Raw genomic sequence first — 21,003 nt, forward strand, 5'->3', positions numbered from 1 at the left:
AGGGTGTTTTGTTATGCAGTGATAGGTAATTGGAACAATGGTCTACAAGGCCCTTTTTACTCTAGGCTCAATCTACCTACCTCACCAACCTCATCTCCCACTCCAGCCACACTGGCCTTATATATGTCCTATCAACCAAGTCAAGCTTATTTCTGTTTTGAGGCCTTTGGGATGATCATAGATCCTTTGTCTTAGAACACTCTTATCTTAACTCTTTAAGTGGTAGCGTCCTTCTCATAATTCATCTCCTCAAACATGAATCACCTCCCTAGAGATGTCTTTCTATCTGCCTCTCTACCACATTACTGTCTTATTTTATCAATACACATTTTCCAGGGTACCTGGGTGGCTCAGTCGGTTAAGCGTCTGACTTCTGCTCAGGTCATGATCTTGCGGTCTGTGAGTTCGAGCCCCGCGTAGGGCTCTGTGCTAACAGCTCAGAGCCTGGAGCCTCCTTCAGATTCTGTGTCTCCGTCTCTCTCTGCCCCTCCCCTGTTCACACTCTCACTCAAAAATAAATAAAAATTTTAAAAATACACATTTTCCAAAATCATTTATTTATGCATATTTATTTTGCTTTCATGTATTTATTGTCTGCCCTCCCCCTCTAGAATGTAAGCTGTTTGAAGCCCAAGAGTGTCCATTTTGTTCTCTTCTAATAGGTCCAGCACTTAGAATGGTGTCAGGCAGGTTTCACTATCAACAAAGATGGAGTAACAGGGACTAGACATACCCTCCTATCTTAAGTAGCTAGAAAACCAGACAAAATATATGAAACCATGGATTTCAAGGCAATGGTACAACCACTTACAAATCTAATCATAGTCTTACTATGAGATCTAATGGTGGTGCTTACATGCACACAAACACCTGCATGTGAATGTTTGTAACAGCCTTATTCGTAATTGTCCAAACCAAGAAGCAACCAAGAAGTCCTTCAATAGGTGAATGGAAAAAAATAAAACAAAATAAAAAACTGTGGTACATCCACACAACGAACAAAGTAAATGAGCTATCAAGCCATGAAAAGACATAGAGGGAGGCATATTGCTAAGTGAGAGAAGCCAGTCTGAAGAGCTACATGATTCCAACTATATGATGTTTTGGAAAAGGCAAAACAATGGAGACAATGAGGAAAGACCAAGAACGGTGGTTGCCAGAGGTTGGGCAGGAAGGGAGGAAGGGATGGATAGGTGGAGCACAGGATCTTTAGGGCAGTGAAAATATTCTGTATGATACTGACAGACACATGGATACTGACGTTATACATTTGCCAAAACCCATACAATTCTGGGACATAAAGGGCAGATGCTAATGTAAACTGTGGCCTTTAATTAATAGTAAGGTTTCAGGACCAGTTCATCAATTGTGACAAATGTACCAGGATAGCAAGATGTTAATAACAGGGGAAACTGCAGGGCGAGGAGGACTGTCCATACTTTCTGTTCAGTTTTTCTGTAAACCTAAAGCTGCTCTAAGGAAAAAAAAATGTCTATTAATAATTTATTGAAAAATAGGCTTCCATACAATTTATTAACTTTTAAAAGGGTTGAAATAATATGCAACAGGGTTTAATACTGCCTGTATCTAATTCTGGTTTTCATTTTGCTGTTGATCTTTGTTTTCTCACAAAGAAAAAAAATGATGGTTTTGTGATACCTAAGAAAACAAAATAAACTCAGTTATTTTTAAATTAATTTTTAAATTTTTATTTGTTTTAATTTTTTATTTAGTTAACACACATGTTACATTAGTTTCAGGTGTACAACATAGTGATTCCACAAGTTTAAACATTATGCTGTGCTCACCACAAGTATAGCTACCATATGTCACCCTACAACACTATTACAGTATAATTGACTGTATTCCTTATGCTATGCCTTTTATTCCCGTGACTTACTCATTCCATACCTGGAAGCCTGTACCTGCCATTCCCCTTCACCCATTTTGCCCATCTTCTCACCCCTCCTCCCCTCTGGCAATGATCAGTCTGTTCTTTGGGTTTACAGGTCTGATTCTGCTTTTTAAGACCCAGTTCATTTAAAAAGAAGTGTTGGAAGAAGTAATGCAATAATTTTCCCTCTCTCCCATGCTGTAGCACTTGTGGGTACTATAACACTGAATGTGGACTGTGTCAATTTGTTCCCAAATGGGGACATAGTGCCTACCTCTTAGGAAATGTATGAAGCATAGATAAGATAATGATAAAGTGCACTTAATAGAAGATAGCTGCTGGGGCGCCTGGGTGGCTCAATCAGTTGAGCATCCAACTCTTGGTTTCATCCCAGGTCGTGATCTCATGGTTCACTTGGGAGTATAAGCCCCACGTCATCATTGGGCTCTGCGCTGATAGTGCCCAGAGCCTGCTTGGGATTTCTCTCTCTCCACCTCTCGCTGACCCTCCCCAACTCACAAGCGCGCGTGCGTGCGTGTGCGTGTGTGTGTGTGTGTGTGTGTGTGTGTGTCCATTTTCTCTCTAAAGGTGGATACATAAACTTAAAAAAAAAAGAAGATAGCTGCTCCCACCCCAAGCCCCGACCCAATACAACAGTGACAGCCTTGTGACTGCTACCTCTACACTACCGCTATCAGACTTGGGACTATCAGAACTAATCTCATCACACCCTTTTCCCTGTTTAAGTCACTCCTCACAGGAATATAAGGACATCTTAAATGCCGTGGAATTTAATAACCCTGAAACTCTGTAAATTCTCTTTTCTGATTCCATTACCCACCCCTTCAAACTCCTGTGTCCTCCAGTGTTTGTGATCAGTGATCAAAAAAACTCTCTATGTCCTCAGTTTCTTCTCTGACCCTTCTGTACACCTTCTTGCTCCTAGTAAACCCTGGCTGTCCCCAGCTTCCAGCTTCAACCCTTATAAACGAAGGCTGTAATCTTTCATTCACTTGCTCCTTTTCTGTCTTTGTAGCACTCATTGGCAAAAATCACAATCCTGTTTAAATCCAACTGTCTGCTTATGAACCCTGCACCATGCAGCTGCTGTTGGTTGGAGAAAACCACAAATAATCAGAATGACTGGTCTGCCTATCAATTAAATGGTGATTGCTAACCTCAAGTCCCCTTGATATGGTTGAACAATCATTTTATTTCCCTCATTCATTCTCTCACTCTCCTGCATGACTAGATTATTTGATGCCTTTGTTTGTCTCACATTAAATGAGGAAAGGGTCCAACTTTTTTTCCTTTTTTTTTTTTCCTTTTTTTTTTTTTTTTTTTTTTTACATCTGGATATCCTGTTGTCCCAACACTATGGGGAAGACTATTCTTTACCAATTTAATTGTTTTGCCCACCTCCCCATCAAATATCAATTGATTGTAAATGTGAGGTTTATTTTTAGACTCTTATTTATTTATTTATTTATTTATTTATTTATTTATTTATAGAGAGAGCAAGAGAGCACAAACAGTGGAGAGGGGAAAGAGAGAGAGAGAGGGAGAGGGAGAGAGGGGGAGAGAGAGAGAGAGAGAGAGAGAGAGAGAGAGAGAGAGAGAGAATCTTAAGAAAGCTCCATGCTCAGCATGGAGCCCTATATATGGGACTTGATCTTACAATGCAGGGATCATGACCTGAGCTAAAATCAAGAGTTGGATGCTCAACTGACTGAGCTACCCAGGTACCCCTGGACTCTCAATTCTATTCCACTGATCTTCTGTCTATCACTTTGTCATAATCATACTGTCTTCATTACTGTAGCTTTATAGTAAGTTTTGAAATTTTGAAGAGTAAGTCCTCCAATTCAAATTCAAGATTGTTTTGGTATCCTGGGTCCCTTGTATGTCTATATGAATTTTAGCATCAGCTTGTTAATTTGTGCTCTGCCCTCCCCCTCAAAAAAGCCAGTATATATCTGGTAGTGATTGCAACTTATCGGTACATCAATTTCCATCTTAACAATATTAAATCTTCTAATCAATGAAAATAGAATATCTTTCCATTTATTCAGGTCTTCTTTAATTCCTTTCAACAAGTTTTGTGGTTTTCAGAGTGTAAGTTTTACACTTTTTGTGGCTAAATACATCCCTAGGTAGTTTATTCTTTTTGATGCTACTCCAAGTGGAATTATTTTCTTAATTTCATTATCAGATTGTTCATTGCTAGTGTCTAGAAATCCTATTGATGTATGTAATTGATCTTGTAGCCTGCAACCTTGTTAGCTTGTTTATTCTAATAATTTTTTAGTGAATTATTTATTATTTTCTATATAATTTCTACATGATTTTCATCTAAAAAATCGAGATATTTTTAGGGGCACCTGGGTGGCTCAGTCGGTTAAGCGTCCGACTTCGGCTCAGGTCACGATCTCGCGGTATGTGGGTTCGAGCCCCGCGTCGGGCTCTGTGCTGACTGCTCAGAGCCTGGAGCCTGTTTCAGATTCTGTGTCTCCCTCTCTCTCTGACCCTCCCCCATTCATTCTCTGTCTCTCTCTGTCTCAAAAATAAATAAACGTTAAAAAAAATTTTTTTTTTTTTAAATTGAGATATTTTTACTTCTTCCTTTCCAATATGAATGCCTTTTACTTCATTTTCTCACCTAACTACCTTGGCTAGAAGGTAATTATCTTATTTCCTTATCTTATTTCTGATGGTAAGGGGAAAAGCATTAAGTCTTTCACCATTAATGCTGTTAGCTGTGAGTTTTTGGTAGATGTCCTCTATCAAGTTAAGGACACTCTCTACTATTCCTAGTTTGTTGAATATTTTTATTATGAAGGGATATTGGAGTGTTGGATATTGTCAAATACTTTTTCAGCTTCTATTGAGATGATCATTTGTCCTTTATTGATATGGTAATCATTTGTCCTTTATTGATGATCATTTGTCCATGATTTTTGTCCTTTATTGATACGGTGACTTATATTAATGAACTTTCAGATGTTTAAACAACTTTGTATTTTGGGGATAAATCCTACTTGGTTATGAATTATAATCCCTTCCGTATGTTGCTGGATTCAGTTTATTAGTATTTTTATCTTTTTAGGATTTTCACATCTACATTCACACTTGATAGTTAGGTACCACTAATTGCCAGCTGATTGGTCTATTGTTTTCTATAATAGAGTGGGGCACATATTGTCCCACAGTGGGAACCAATGAAATCTGGTTCTCTTTGCTGGGGTAGGTGTGTGTGTGTGTGTGTGTGTGTGTGTGTGTGTGTGTGTGTGTGTAAGATTTTATTGAATAATCTCTACACCCAATGTGGGGCTTGAACTCACAACCCCTAGATCAAGAGTCACATGCTCCACCTACTGAGCCAGCCAGGCTCCCCCTGCAGGGGTAGTTTTTGAGGTAAGTTTTTGAGGTTTGTCCTGACCCCAGGAGGGCTGTTCTTAGCTGACTCTTTCCCCAGTTCTCTCTGGTAAACGTGTTGGCTTACAATTTAGCTTATTGTCCTCATGGAGGTACCAGCCTTTTAATTGCTTACCACCAAAATCTCCATTGTTTTCAAAAGTGCCCTTAGGCTTGAACTTCCCCACACTGTGTTCCAAATAAAGTTAGTTTCCTTGATGAAAGCCTTGGCACTCTCTGTTTTTATGGCCTACTTCTCCCCTAGGGCAAAATCTTACACTACTGCTTTAGAGCCAGTGGCTGGATCAGTTGTCCAAATATTTCAAAGTGATCTGCCTCTGCAGGGCACAGGGTGGGGGTAGTAACCATCTGATCTCCTTGGCTTGCTTCTGGCCATATGGAACCTCTGTCTGTGAGTGATGAGGGCCCCAGTGTTCTAGGCCTGTCACGCCTGGGTAGAGCCTCCGACCTACACATGGGGGCTTGGTGAAGGAGGAGAGACTCCAGCCTCTTGGCAGCACTTCCCTGGAATTTAACCTCTGCCATACAGAGTTTGGAGGTATGGAAAATGCTGGTAGCCTGCCCTGCACAGAGAGAGAACAGTCTGTGACTGGGAGCTGGAGAGAAAGGAAGCCCTGTCTTCATGGCCACTGCTGCCATGCAGAGTTTCTATCCAGCTGAGATGGGAGAGTGGTCAAGAGGGGGAGGGGTGTTGTGGCTTAAGTGCCACAGACTCTCCCTGTTTAAACTGAGATCTAATACACTTTTGTTGAATAAATATTTGTTTGCTTGATGCCCTTAAGACAATTTACAGGGACTTAAAGATTGGTTTTTAAGAAATAATTTTCACCAGTTATGGCTGTTTCACTGGAGAGGGCATCCGAAGAGCTCCTCACACTACCATTCCAGAAATGATCCTCTCTCTTCTTCCCTCTTGAGCAAAGCTTCTCAAAAGTGTTTCAGTATTTCACATTCAATTCCTGTCTCCTTCCTCCTGCCCCTTGCCAAACCCGTTTTTTGTTTTGTTTTTTTGTTTTTGTTTTTAATGTTTATTTTTGAGAGAGAGAGAGACAGAGAGAGAGAGACAGAGAGAGAGAGAGAGAGACAGAGCATGAGCAGGGGAGGGGCAGAGAGAGAGGGAGACACAGAATCCGAAGCAGGCTCCAGGCTCTGAGCTATCAGCACAGAGCCTGACGTGGAGCTCCAACCACAGACCGAGAGATCATGACCTGAGCCAAAGTTGGATGCTCAGCTGACTGAGCCACCCAGGTACCCCCATGTTGCTAAGTTCTATAGGCACAATCTCATTTTTATCTTACCTGAACTGGCAGCCTTATTTGACACTGTTGATCTCACCTTCATCCTTCAAATGTTTTCATCACTTTGCTCTTAGAAACCTATACTTTTCCTGGTTCCTTGTTTTCCTCCTACCACATTTATTGCTCCTTCTCAGTCTCCTTTGCTAGTGCCTCCGAACCAGTTCTTAGACTTCTTGTCCTTTTCATCTACACTAATTTCCTTGGTGATCTCCTCCAGTCTCACAGTTTTCAATAATTCTCCATATGCTGATGTCTTTCAAATGTATATCTCCAGGCAAGGCCTCTCTTCCAAACTGCACACTTGTATAACATGCTGCCTGCTTGACATTTCCACATGGTCATATAATGGGCTTCTCAAACTGAATGTACAAAACAGCTTCTGATCTTCTCTTCCAAACCTGTTCCTTCCAGTCTTCCTCATCATTCCAGCTGTTCAAAGGCCAAAAACCATGGTATTGTCATTAACTCTTTCTCACTCTGTGTCCAAGCTATCAGCCAATCCTGCTAGGGCTACCTTCCAAATTCAAAATATGACCTCCTACAGCTTCCACTGCTGTTCCAAGTCATTATCATGTTTTGCCTAGATTATTTCAAGAACTGCTTAAGTGGTCTTCCTGCTTCCATTCAGTTACCTCTCTGACCTCATCTCTTATTGCTGCCTCCAACCTCCAGTCACACTGGCTTCCTTGCTGTTTCTTGAATACACAAGGCATGTGGATGAGCGTCTTGGATTGGCAACACTCTGCATGTTACCACACATCAATGCTAGGAGGGAGACCCATTCTTGAGGACACAAAAGTTTGCATTTGGAACCCTCTCACTTCTAGATTCTGCCATATGTGTCTCTTCCTCTGGTTCATTCTAATTTCTATCCTTTCATTATAGTAAAACTGTAATCATAAGTCCTGAGTTCTGTGGGTCATTCCAACAAATTATTGAACCTGATGGTGGTCATGAGAGCTCCCTAATTTGCAGCCAGCTGATCGAAAGTAAAGGTGGTCCTAGGGGTCCCTGAACTTGCAGCTGGTACCTGGAGTCTTGGGTACACTTGGAAGCCTGGAGGACTGTGCCCTTACCCTCAACTCTGGCTACTCATGGTAACACTAGAAGAAGTTAGGCAGGCATATCTAGTATCTCAGCTTGAGAAAGATGATGGTGTCCTTCAGGCAATGATGGTTTAGAATCGCTGAGTTTCCACATGTTGCATTAGATTCTGGATGGCATCTAGAACCTCTAGGTAAACATCGTAACATATATTTTTACATCTTACCTTTGCAAATTACTTTCATATTTGAGCTTCAAAACAGGTAATATCACCCTCCTTTTACACATGAAGAAACTGAAGTGAAGGGGAAGACACTTGTCCGAAGTCACTAAACTCAAACACGGCATTCTACTTCAATGCAGAACTCCTTATACCAGAGCCCACAAGCTACAGGAGTCAGTTACAACACATATGCAGGAGAGGGCAGGGAATCTTTATGATCAGTTCTCCATTAGCACCTTTTAGGAAACTGAAGGCACCTGGGTCCCTCCAGACTTAGGATTCTCTCCCACCTGATTTTCTCCTTTGGTGGCAGTGAGATTTGGAGGAAGATATCTAGAAACTTGGGTCTTCTCCAGTTAGAGAACTACATATTTCCTTAGAGCTCATTTATGGTCTCCTCATAGTAATTGCCTTTCCCAAGGGAGAAAATTTGTTACTCTCAGGAAGACCAAAATTGGGTATGTAAGAAATCTTTTAGTTCAGAGACTCAAGAGAACCTGTCCCAGAGTTGGTATCCAAGTATCCCACTCTTAAGTGCATTGGAAGATGATGCATCATACCCACAAACCAAATGGAAAATGGCAAACATATGACCGGCTGGTTTCAAGAAGAGAAAATATAATTGGTTCTTAATAAAATATTCCCAATCTCACTCATAATACGCAAAATACAAATTAAAACTACAAGAAGATGTCATTTTTACCTATCAGATTGGCAGAGAAAATAATTTGGAAAACACATTGTGTTGTGAGATCTGGGGAAACCTCAACTGGTATCCTCATATGTTGCTGGTGAGTTTCAAAATTTGTATAACCTCTGTGAAGGGTGACTGGCAATATTTCACAAATACATATTTGCACTGGACTCATCAGCAAGTTCACTCTTAGGAATTTATTCTAAAGATGTTATCTACACACAGTGTAAAGATGTCTGCTGTGGATTGCAAAGCATTGTCACAATGTCTGACAAGCCTTTCCGTTAAAAGATGAGTCTATTTCCCCAGACTCCTTAAATCTGGAATGGCCCTGTGGCTTGCTACAATAAAATGTAGCAGAAGTGATGCTGTTCCAGAGCCTAACCTCAAGCACTTTGTAACTTCCACTCTCATGCTCCAGGAATTCTGCCCTTGGACCAGTTGGTGGTTAGAGGCTGGAGAAAACACCAAAGAGGCTATTAGCAAAGACTGGAGGAGTGGAGGACAAACAGTTGCTGGAGGCTGGGAATGCAGTGAGAAAATGGTTATCAGAGGCCGGAGAGAGGACAACTTTGGTTGTGTAGTGATGCAGTAACTGGCAAATGGTTGCCTGTGAAAACGTGAAAGATGGAAAAGATACCTAATAGACTTTCAGAAATAGGATTAAGGAGATTTCCAGACAGAATGTTGAAAGTGCCATTTGGCTGCTTCTAACCATATGACAATGGGCAGGAAGAGAGAGATGAGCAAAAGCAAGAACTATGGCACTTAGAAGAAGAATCTCAAGGGTATCTCAAAGCCCAAGGATTAGCTGGTTTGGAAAACATAACTTTCCCCCAGTTCTCCCAGCTGGTAAAAATTTCTCAAAGCTAAGAGTCTGAGGCCAGGATGTCTGGGTGGCTCAGTCTGTTAAGAGTCCGACTTTGGCTCAGGTCATGGTCTCAGGATCCATGGGTTCGAGCCCCGCGTCGGGCTCTGTGCTGACAGCTCAGAGCCTGGAGCCTGCTTCAGATTCTGTGTCTCCCTTTCTCTCTACCCCTCCCCCCTCACAGTCTGTCTCTCTGTCTCTCCCAAAAATGAATAAACCTTAAAATTTTTTTTTTAAATAAAAAAATAGTAAGAGAGTCTGAGGCCAAAAATCAAATCAAGAGTATGGCTGTAAACCCTTGTTAAGACCCTGAATGATTTAAGGTAATGTCTAAAGGGCTCCCTCGACTAGGGCTTCTGAGAATCTTCAGGATATTTTCCCACAGCAGCCTCAAACTATTGCCCAAAAGACCGTATATATAACAACACAAAGTTCCCCTACTTTGAGGGCATTATGTTAATTGGATCACTTGAATACCAGAGGGGAAGAAACAAATGCTGAAATGAGTCAGAGGTCTACCACATCAGTGAAGCTTCGAGGAGGCCGGGTGTCTGAAGGATGCCAAGATGTCCACACCAAGTTTGGGGACAAGTGACTTGCCTTTGCTACCACTCAGAGCTGCCCTACTGGTAGGCCTCTTCGGACTTTGGAGACAACATATACTACACTTAGGATTACTGCTTCAATCTGTGTATAGAGGAACAAGTTTTGAGGGGGGCCCAGAGCAAGGGCAGATTCCCTGCAGCAGGTTCTGGCTGCAGTTTCACTGGCCTTACTGCTTAGGCCATAAGACTAGTCAATTCCAGGAGGCTGGTGTCATTTGTTGTGGACACCTGTGCCATTAGTCCTTTGCAGGCTCCATTAGGAAGGCTGCAGGATAGACCTTGAGGGTCCTGTTGCATGTCCATCCTTTTAAACATTCCCAGAAGCAGATCTTAACCAATGCTGGATGGAGAGTTAGTAGCTAAATATCCCAACTTCTTGCTCCTACATGGTATAACTCTGAGATGTGACTTGTGCCCTCTCCCAGAGTTCCTTGATGGGATAAAATGCCAGGTACCCGCAACCCAGCCTTTATCGGCTTCCTTCCTTTCACTCCCACGCTTCTGTTGTCCTACTGGTAATCCTCTTCCCCAAATAAACTCCTCGCTCTCTAATCTTTGTCTCAGTGTCTACCTCTGGAAGGACCCACCTAACCTACTGACAATTAGAAGAAAGGGAGAGGGTCTTACTTACTTACTTACTTACTCACAACAGAGCTTTTGTTTTGTTTCGTTTTTTCCCAGAAAAGAAAGTCGCTATGATGCAGTACCCTGGTTTACTGACAGTTCAATGAGCTTTCTGCTGTATTGCTAGTCTGTTCACACTGTCTCCATCACAGGTAAAAGTTTGCCAGAAATCACCTGAAGCCACAGGGGTGATATAGGCTGCTGTTGTCACAGAGCTTAGGGTCTGGTGGATACCAAGAGCTTTCATTCACTGATGCTTTCTAGTAGACACTACACTAAGCATTTTATATGCATTACCTTATTTAAACCTCACTTTACAGTGAAGTTAGCTTAAGCTCAGAGAAGTTAAGTTACTTGCCCCAAATCATATCACTGGTCAGTGGTGGATCTGAACTTCAAACCTGAGATTATCTGATACCAGTTTATGCTCTAAACCTGTATTATTTTTCTTATGTTAATCACCTTATGTCAGCTCTACAATTTGATGGAAAGTGTCTCCTTTTTTTAAAAAAGTTTATTCATTTTTGAGAGAGAGCGAGAGCATGTGTATGAGTGGGGGAGGGGCAGAGGGAAAGGGAGAGAGAGAATCCCAAGCAGGCTCTCTGCACACAGCACAGAGCCCATCTTGGGGCTCAATCCCACAAACTATGAGATTGTGACCTGAGCCAAAATCAAGAGTTGGATGCTTAACCGTCTGAGATACCCAGGTGCCTCAACTGTATCCTTCTTTTTTTTTTCTTCAACGTTTTTATTTATTTTTGGGACAGAGAGAGACAGAGCATGAACGGGGGAGGGGCAGAGAGAGAGGGAGACACAGAATCAGAAACAGGCTCCAGGCTCCGAGCCATCAGCCCAGAGCCTGACGCGGGGCTCGAACTCCCGGACCGCGAGATCGTGACCTGGCTGAAGTCGGACGCTTAACCGACTGCGCCACCCAGGCGCCCCTGTATCCTTCTTTTAAGGTAGAGTTGGACCCTCTCTCCATCTCTAGTTTTTGTCTCTCCTCCTGCCCTGAGAAGGCAGGGGATACAGTAGAGAAGTTTGGATTAGGCACTGGTTGCAGAAAGATTTGGGACTAGAAACAAGGGACAGAAATAGAATGGTGGCAGTCCTACTGCGACTGGGAAGCATTAACAAGACCCCACAACTCTTTCAAACATCTCTCTGCTAGATAACTTGGGCTTTTCAAGATGTGGGGGAAAGTTCCATTTCAGCGCCTTATGTAGGCAATGGAAATTCCTTGTGAAATGAATAATGAAAGAAGACAGAACCAACTTTGTATACGTACATATGCTAATAAAGGTTGTTAAAGTTAGCTGTGGGAAGAAACAATTATAAATTAATTTCAAAGACGAGATATTGGTTTGGATGAATCTGGATATTTGCCTTGATCAACAGTATCTCAGTAAAAAGTAGGGTTTTTTGTTTGTTTTTTGTTTTTGAGCCTAGATTCCTGGTATGAGTCAAGAGAATATGACATTCCTTAAGTGTTATAGATGTGAACATAATTTCATTTTTTGGTGGTCATTAATGGCCTATAACCAGGACACAACCTTCCAGGTAAACATTTAACTTTGGAGCATTAATAGAAGATGATTCATTAACTTCTAAAATCATTCTTCCCTCATATGAACACTGGCTCATTAGGTTTGTAGCTTCTAAATCCATATGCTCAGACATAGGTATAATAAATTCACATATATTATTTTCACTGTGTGACGGTTTACATAAGGCCTTCCTAGTACAAACGGGGTTGTTAATTTTGCATCTCAAATTAGTTTCTGCTAACCCAACAACTAAAGCAAATTCCTTTGTGAAAAAAAGTTTCCAAGCATGACCTGGTAATTGTTTTAATGGATTTTCAATGAAGGGTGAAGTGCCATGCTATGTGCCCTGAAGGCATTCCATAAATATGTTTTGAGTGACTTTGTTAACCCACAAAGAAAAAAAACCCAAATATGTACCATTTAAATCATATTTTTTTTCTTATGGTCTCTGTCTTTACCACTCCTGTCCATCAACATTGAAAGTGAACAAGGGGCTGCTGCAATGGCAGAGAATTGATCAATGAAGTACTCTGGGCTGGGAAGCTTTGCTTAGTCTGAGATGGTCAGTGTGTACCTGGGATCTTCCCACTCCCGAATGAGGGAGGAAGCCTAAAGTTGATCAACTAAGAGAAGTAATGTCCCCTGCAGGCTAACAGGATAATATCCCATCTATGTTAGAGAGCCTGATACTGGTATATACAATTTCCTGGTTCCCCCCACCTTTTTTTTAAGTTTGTTTGTTTGTTTGTTTGTTTATTTATTTATTTATTTATTGATAGAGAGGAGAGAGAGTGAGTGAGTGGTACAGGAGTAGAGAGAAGGGAGAGAGAGAGAATCCCAAGCAGGATCCGTCCCTGCTGCTGGTGCAGAGCCCAATGCAGGGTTCTATCCCATGAACCACGAGATCATGTCCTGAGCCAAAGTCAGATGCTTAACCAACTGAGCCACCCAGGCAACCCTACAATTTCCTGTTTTCTATGTAAGGAATAGATCTGTTCTGACCTTGACATTGTGGTGGATACTACTGTATTTTCAGTGTTTGTTGGTACACCTGAAATGAGAAAGGTGTATAAAACAGAAATCTTCACCTTCCCTTCTCTCAAAACTTTCATTGAGCCCTCCTGTAAGAGATATATACATATGTTTGTGCTGTACGTGTGTAACTCTTGCTTACTTATTGGAGGATTTAGGTTTTGTTGACTGTTGAGTATCATCTGAGGGCATGATCATTTGAGACCATCCACATGTCCCTTAGATTGCCAACTGGAATTTAGTAAGAAAACCCCTGAGCAGATTCTAGAGTTAGAATAAAGCTTTAATTTTATGTTCAAAAAAAGTTCAGTATGAACAACAGAACAAAGAACTTTCGGATGAAAGGAAATAAAGGGGTGCCTCCCTGACAATGGGCAGGAGAAAGAGGCCAAACAATGTGCCTATAAAGTGGTTTAGAGTTGCCATATGTCTTTAAGGCATCAGAAACCTCTGGTTTGAAGTGACATTCTTTGTATTTTTCTTAGTTAAATAACCCATTTTCTTAAATCTGCAAAGAGGGTGTACCTCTTTTCCGGTAGGAAAAACTAGAACATTCCATTGCTCCCTTTCTCACTGATGAGGAAGCTCAGGGAATCACTCAAGTACCTTGGCAGCAGTTACTAAGGTATTTACAAGCAATTGGTCTCCCTGCCTCAATTCCCAAGTCTTCTAATTAGAGAACAGCCCTTTTGTCCTGGCTCTGATTTGACAAAAGTAGAGCTTAGGCTGGGCTTCAAATGTAGGGTTCTTCTCATTCATGAGGCATGGTCTGCCACCTGGTGGTAAGAAATAAAATGCCACTTGCTTTTTTCATCCTCTCTCTCTCCCTCCTTCCTTACCTCCCTCCCTTTCTTTAAATGTATTTATTTTGAGAGAGTGGAGAGAGAATCCCAAGCAGGCTCTCATAGTCAGTGCATAACCCAGTGTGGGGCTTGAACTCATGAACCATAAGATCATGACCTGAGCCAAAGTGTGACGCTTAACTGACAGAGCCACCTCACCCTTAATTCAATTTTTGCAAACCCATCCTTAAGCCTCTGACTTAAGACTTGCTTGCTTGCCACCTGACAAAGGCTCCTAACTGGTGATAAAGATACTGACACCTCAAAGAGAATTTTCCAGCAAATATCTGGAATTCAACCATCTTAAATCACCTTTAAAGTGTTTTAGAACAGCTGGGAGAAGGAAAGGTGAGAAGGAGGGGACTTGTAAGTGTTAGGGCTCTCGTATAGAGAAGAAAAAAACAATTATACACATTCACTGATTCATTGCTGAATAGCAAAAACCTATGCTAACCAGTTTGCAAACAAAGGTATATGACAACACCCCTCTTCCTTTAGTGACAAAGAGATGAGTGGATGAACCAAATTAGGTTGGGAAAATTAGGGTAATTCTTGCCGCCATTTGTAAGGCTGAGGAAAGTGTAGAATCATTAGAGTCCATTAGGGGGAGTGCTAAGTCTCCAGGAAAGTATCATACCCTGGGCTAATTCAGAACTATGCCCACAATTCCTTGGGGATTTAGTCTATCTTTCCCTCACAGAGAGAGAAGATACCCCAGTACCCTTGAGAGCCTGAACTGCCAATAACCATTTCCAATACCACACATACAGTACTACAGTCCTTTCCTTATTCACCAGCCCCTATTTTTCCTTTCTGCCTAGGCTGGTCTCAAAGTATGGCCCCAGGCATCAGCAGGGTCATCACCTGGGAAACTTTTAAAAATGCAGATTCTCACACCCTACTACAGACTGACTGAATCAGAAACTGGAAGCATTTTAAGATTTCTGAGTAATTTCGATGCAAGTTAAAGTCTGAGAACCACTGGTCTAGTAACCCATTGGGCATGGACCAGCAAGACTTGTGAGAGTGGAAGGGAAGAGAAAGAGCAATGGATCCTACAAGCCAGTACAGTTAGCCCCACAGTGTTCGAGGAAGCAGAGGAACACCTGCAAAGAGGGATGACAGAGTTGCAGAGGCTTTTGGCAACTCTGTGTTGTGGACACTAACCCCCAAATTCACTCTACGTCAGCTTGGCTATGGTACCATGATCTTCACACTAGAAACACAGACTCAGTCTTCAATTCATGCTACTCTAGAGAGGGAGCCGTCCAGGGCAGGTAAGATAAGCCACCGGTACCCACGCTCAGCTCCAACTCTCTCCACTTTCTTCCCATTGGACCTCCCTGGCAGTGTGGTGTAGTGATAAGCACCCCCCACCCCCACCCCATGCACACTAGTGTTCAGGATGCCTGGATTTAACAATAACCCACCAAACCTCTGGTGGCACTCTGGACCCTGCTCCCTCCTCTGTTGAATGGGGAGAATACTACTTACTAAAGGAAATGCTATTTAAATGTACAGTATTGCTGTATATAGAATACTCAGGACAGGCATTATTCCTTTTTTTTTTTTTTTTTCTTTTCCATCCTTTCCCACTCTCCTCTCCCCACCCTCATCCTGTCTGCCTGAGCCTCCCTACCTGGCATTTCCAGCACAAAATGGGCACTTGATTTAAAGAAGAGTGGAAAGAACAACGTTAGCATGCTTCTGCTATTTTCCTCTAGCTGCTGCCCAGAAGTGCCAGCTCAGAGCCAGGGGCGCAGACTTTGCCAGTCTCTTCTGAAAACACACACACACACAAAACCCCAAAAACCACAAAACACCTTTTTTAAGCAGAAAAATAATAAACTTATTCAGGTATCTGTCTGACCTCCATTCCTCCTCCCCCCCCCCCCCCAACGTGGGCACACAAAGAGCAGAAGCGAGGGTGTGAGTCGAGGAGGCAGGCTCCGGCTGTCCAAAGTCCCGGTCAACCTCGGCCCGGAGTGCGTCTAACTCAGCTGCAGACTCGAAGATGGGGCCTGGGAGGGGCACAGAGCCCTCCCCGCCCCCCACCTCCCCGGGTTGGGTGGCTGTCAGGCCGCATCTGCTCCAAATTTATAGCTGCTCCTCCGGCCGCTGCCGTCCTCTCCACGGCCTCTTTACCAAGTGCAGCCCCAGCTGAGACCCCTCCCGCGGGGAGGGAGAGGACACACCCGCGTCGGCCCCGGGCTGGGGGCGGGGAGCAGGTGTGAAGCGGGGGTCGCAGCCGCGCGCGCGGTCACCCTCCATCGCACCGCGGAGACCCGCCTTCACCCTAACGTGTACACAATGGCGCGGGACCAGGAGCTCATTACCGGGACCCGCAGAGGAGCGGATGATGAAAGAGTTGGGAGCAAGGGAGGGCCGGCCTCCTGACCATTGCTCGCAGACCCCTGGGCCGAAGCGCGCGACAGTGGAGGGACGAGGCCTGCACAGAGGACACCGGTTCGGTAGCCGCCCGGAACCGACCCTTGCCAAACCCCTACCGTCGGTGCCAAGCTGGGCTCCCAGGGCCGGGCGGGAGAGGAGGAGCCGAGGAACAATAGAGGCCTGCGGGCTGGGGAGGGCCGGGACGCGCCCTGGGAGCGCGCTCCCTGTGGGCGTCCCCCCCGCCCCCGCCCCCGCCCCCGCCGCTCCCCAGCCCCGGGGTCTGCTGATTGCCTATTGTCCGTCTCCCGTCCGCGCCCGCCTGGCGTCCCGGGCCCCGCCGCTACCCCCAGCCTTCAGATCGCGTAATTCATTCTCCCAGCCCGCCTCTTCGGCTCTAAATGAGCAGCTAGCAGCGCAGACACGTGCCGGGGGAAGGGTCGTCCACTGCGGAGGGAGAAGTAGGGGTGGAGGGAGGAGGGGATGCAACCAGAAGAGGCTGCACAGAAAAAGCACTAAGCCCGGGTCCAACACAGTCCCCCCCAGGAGCCAGCGGATAAGGGGACTTTCACTCGCTCCCCGCCCCCACCCCAAATGACAACGCTCTTCTCTAACCTGAACTGCCTCGGGGGAGATTCCTGTCTTTCATTATTTTATTTTTTTTCTGGGCAGTGGATGCCTTTGTCTGGGTTCTGGAACGCAGAGGTAAACGGTGGGAGGTCCAGCCGGATGCTGTGTGTACCTTTAAGGTTGAGAAAGAGTGGGATATGGGAAGGGCGCAGGCAGGGGTTTTAAGGAAGGGTGCTAGGTTGTGACAGCTCTTAACTTGCAGTTCCAAGTCTCCCTAATCCCTGTGTCTTCTGTCCCAGGGAACTCTTCCTAGTGTTCATGGCTTTGTTGATGCTCCTCTCTGCCACACCATTTCCTGTTCCCTGGGAGATGGGCACCTCTGAGAAAGAAGCTGAAAAGGGACCAGGAAGAGGTTTGGGATGATGAGGTCTAGTAATAAAGGTTCTCACCACTGATGGTTTGGTTCACAGGCAATTTAGAGTTGAATGGAACCACAACCTGGTGCCCATGAGCCAAACTGAGGCAACAGACACATTTTGGCCCATAAAGTATTTTTAAAACATTCTACTATGGATAAGAGCATATTGTGGATAATAAAAATACCCCAAATTAGAGGGAATAATAGAATGAAGCCCTGTATATCCATCACCAAGCCTCAGCACTTATCCATTGAAAGGCAACCTCCATCATCTATACCCCCACACTCCCCTTGTGATTTGAAAGCAAATCTTGGAAATCCTATTTCTTCTGTAAATATTTCAATGTAGTTCTAAAAAGTAAGGACTCATTACATAATGTAATGACAACACCATTATCAACCTAAAATATATCATCATCTATAACCAATGTTCAAACTTCCCCAATTGTCTCAATTATTTTTCTTCATTGGTATTGTCGTTCAAATTAGAATCCAAATGAGTCTGTACTGTGCAATGACTCTTTGAACCTGATGTTCTCCATGTAATCTCTTTTTCCCTTGCAATTTATTTGTTGAAAAACTGAGTCATTTGTTCTGTAGAATTTCCCACAGTCTGGATTTTGTGACAATGTATCCCCATGGTGTCATTTAACATGTTCTTCTGCCCCTATATTTTCTGTAAATTGGTTGCCAGATATAGAAGCCCAATCAATTAATGTCTGGGTTTTTTGTTGTTGTTGTTGTTGTTGCAGGAATACTTCATAGGCAATATCGTTTGTCCCAAGAGTAATGGCTGCTTGTCTGTTTTGTTGTTGTGTTGTTATATTAGCATCCAGCAATGATTATTGCCCAGACCCATTATTTCATTAAGGATTGCCAAATTATGACATTCTAATTCTGTGATTCCATCTTCATTTATTAGCTGGAATACTTCTGTAAAGAAAACCTGTCATTAGGGTGCCTGGGTGGCTCAGTTGGTTAAGGGTCTGACTTTCAGCTCAGGTCATGATCTCACAGTTCATGAGTTCGAGCCCCGCATCGGGCTCTGTGCTGACAGCTCAGAGCCTAGAGCCTGCTTCAGATTCTGTGTCTCCCTCTCTCTGTTCCTCCCCCGCTATGCTCTTGTCTCTCTCTCAAAAATTGATGAATAAGCATTAAGGAAAAAAAAGCAAAAAGAAAACCTGTCATAGACTATTTGTTTATCCTAAGATACATTCTGAATAAGAAAGGTAGGATAAATGCTTGATTCTCTCTTCACTCATTTCTCAAAATAACAAGTTGATTACTTAGCATCATCTAAAGGTGAGCAGTGATTTAAATATATAAATATAAATATAAATGTAATTATATATATATGTATATGTATGTATGTATGTATGTATGTATGTATGTATGTATATAAAATTATGGGGGCACCTCAGTGGCTCAGGCAGTTAAGCCTCCAACTCTGGATTTTGGTTCAGGTCATGATCTCATGGGGTTCCTGAGATCAAGCCCTGTCCCCCCAGCTTTGGCTCAGTGTGCTGACAGCAGGGAGCTGCTTGGGATTCTCTCTGTCTCCCTCTCTCTCTGTCCCTCCTCTGTTCGCATTCTCTCAAAATAAATAAATAAACCTAAAAATATATCTTTACAAATTCATGGACTTCAATATATTTGATATGTTTCAAACCAAATATGTTTTAATTGCATGGGTATTTTTTTTTTAATTTTTTTTTCAACGTTTATTTATTTTGGGGACAGAGAGAGACAGAGCATGAGCGGGGGAGGGACAGAGAGAGAGGGAGACACAGAATCAGAAACAGGCTCCAGGCTCTGAGCCATCAGCCCAGAGCCCGACGCGGGGCTCGAACTCACGGACCGCGAGATCGTGACCTGGCTGAAGTCGGACGCTTAACCGACTGCACCACCCAGGCGCCCCTGCATGGGTATTTTTAAATTAGGAGATATTAAAAACACTGAGCTCTAGCACCTGGCTGGCTTCATTGTAGAGCATGGGAGTTTTGATCTTAGGATTGTGAGTTCAAGCCCCATGTTGGGTGTAGAGATTACTTTTAACAATTTTTTTTTAATCTTAAAAAAAAATACTGAGCTCTGGCTTTTCCTGTAGATCATCTGGAATCCTGAGCCTCTTTCCAGCATGGCTGGAGTAGTCTGTGGTTGAAGGGCACTGCCCTCTTAGTGGGCACCTATTCTCACCCTGGTCTGCTTAGATCTTTTCTTTTATCTTCCTGGACCCTACAGGTGTGAGTTTGTAAGCCCGATCCAATCCGTGTTTCATCTTATGGACAAGAAAGCTGATGAGGTAATTTACTTACCTAGGACTGGAAGATAAATCTTCTGGTTGCCTCCCACGAGGGCAGAAGTAGCTGGAGTCAGCCTTCCCTCTAATTTGAGTTGAGTCAGACACCTTGGACTATCTCAACATAATCTTCCTCCCAATTCCCACAACCACCCTTTACAGAGGAAACTTGGGAATATTTGAAACCCCCCTCTTCTTTCTCCTCCCACACCACGTCAGTCACCTAACTTGTTAATTGGCCTCCCTGCCTCCATTCCTGTCCTCCTCCAAATCCTCTTCCTCGCTGGAAAAGAGGTTTTTTGAGAACATTAGTCTAATCATGTCACTGTCTGGCTTTAAAATCCGTCTGTAACTCCTCCGTTGCCTTTAGGTTAGATCTAAGTCAACTTCCTTTGCATAGCACACAAAGCCCCTCATCACCTGGGTGCTGTCCCCTGGTCAGGACCCTGTGCTCCAACCAGATCAAATTACCCACAGGGCTTTGCACACACAGTGCTGCCTGTATTTTGTCCTCTGTATTTGCTATTTGCACTACTCTGGCACCAGCTAACTCCCACTTAGACTTTTCGTCCCACTTCCAGCTGTGATCCTCTCAGGAAAACCTTTTTTTTTTTTTTTTTTTTCTTGGCGTGCCCTGGCTGCTTTCCAGGTCCTGCTCTGCACTTCTGTAGCATCCTGTGCTTTCTTTTAAGAACATCACCTTGCCATGGTGGGTTTTTGTTTTTGCTGCTGCGTTTTCAAGTTGTGTTGGATTTTTTTCCATTTGTCTCCCTCCTGGATGGTGTGGGAACTCCCTGAAGCCTAACCAGCCACTGTGTCTGTGTCTCCAGCACCTGAAACCACAGCACACAGCAGGCGGGGCAGCGAGGGTTTGATGAGTAAATGAAATTAGACTAAAGAGTTGAAGGTTTGAGGACTTTTTTGGACAGAAGTTCTCCCTTCCCTTGTAGGAAGGGGACTTGATGTAAATGACAACTCTATAGTACTCCTTCGACAGATGCCCAGTAGAAGCTAGCGCTGCCTGGGGCTGATGGAGCTTCCTGGGAACCGAGCCCGGTGTCTGCTGCCCTGGCTGGGTCACGACCCAGGACCTGCTTGGGCTTGGCCATCCGCGGGCTGGTGTGTGCACGCGAACGTGCGGGCGGACCGGTGTGTGTGCACGCGCCCCGACCGGGGTGTGTGTGTGTGTGTGTGTGTGTGTGTGTGTGTGTGTGTGTGTGTG

The 21,003-nt window shown here is 43.8% G+C and overlaps 1 long non-coding RNA gene across 1 annotated transcript in view; it reads left to right on the forward strand.

Moving 5' to 3' along the window:
- The window catches only part of LOC121035580 (uncharacterized), a 32,338-nt gene that overhangs the window by 7,186 nt on the left and 4,149 nt on the right, over positions 1 to 21,003 (forward strand). Inside the window, exon 3 of the long non-coding RNA XR_005792973.1 lies at positions 19,724 to 19,784. This is a non-coding gene — a long non-coding RNA (uncharacterized LOC121035580). The remainder of the gene's footprint in view (positions 1 to 19,723; positions 19,785 to 21,003) is intronic.

This window comes from Herpailurus yagouaroundi, unplaced genomic scaffold, assembly GCF_014898765.1.
Source record: "Herpailurus yagouaroundi ecotype Mexico unplaced genomic scaffold, PumYag 161, whole genome shotgun sequence".
Classification (NCBI taxonomy): Eukaryota; Metazoa; Chordata; class Mammalia; order Carnivora; family Felidae; genus Herpailurus; species Herpailurus yagouaroundi.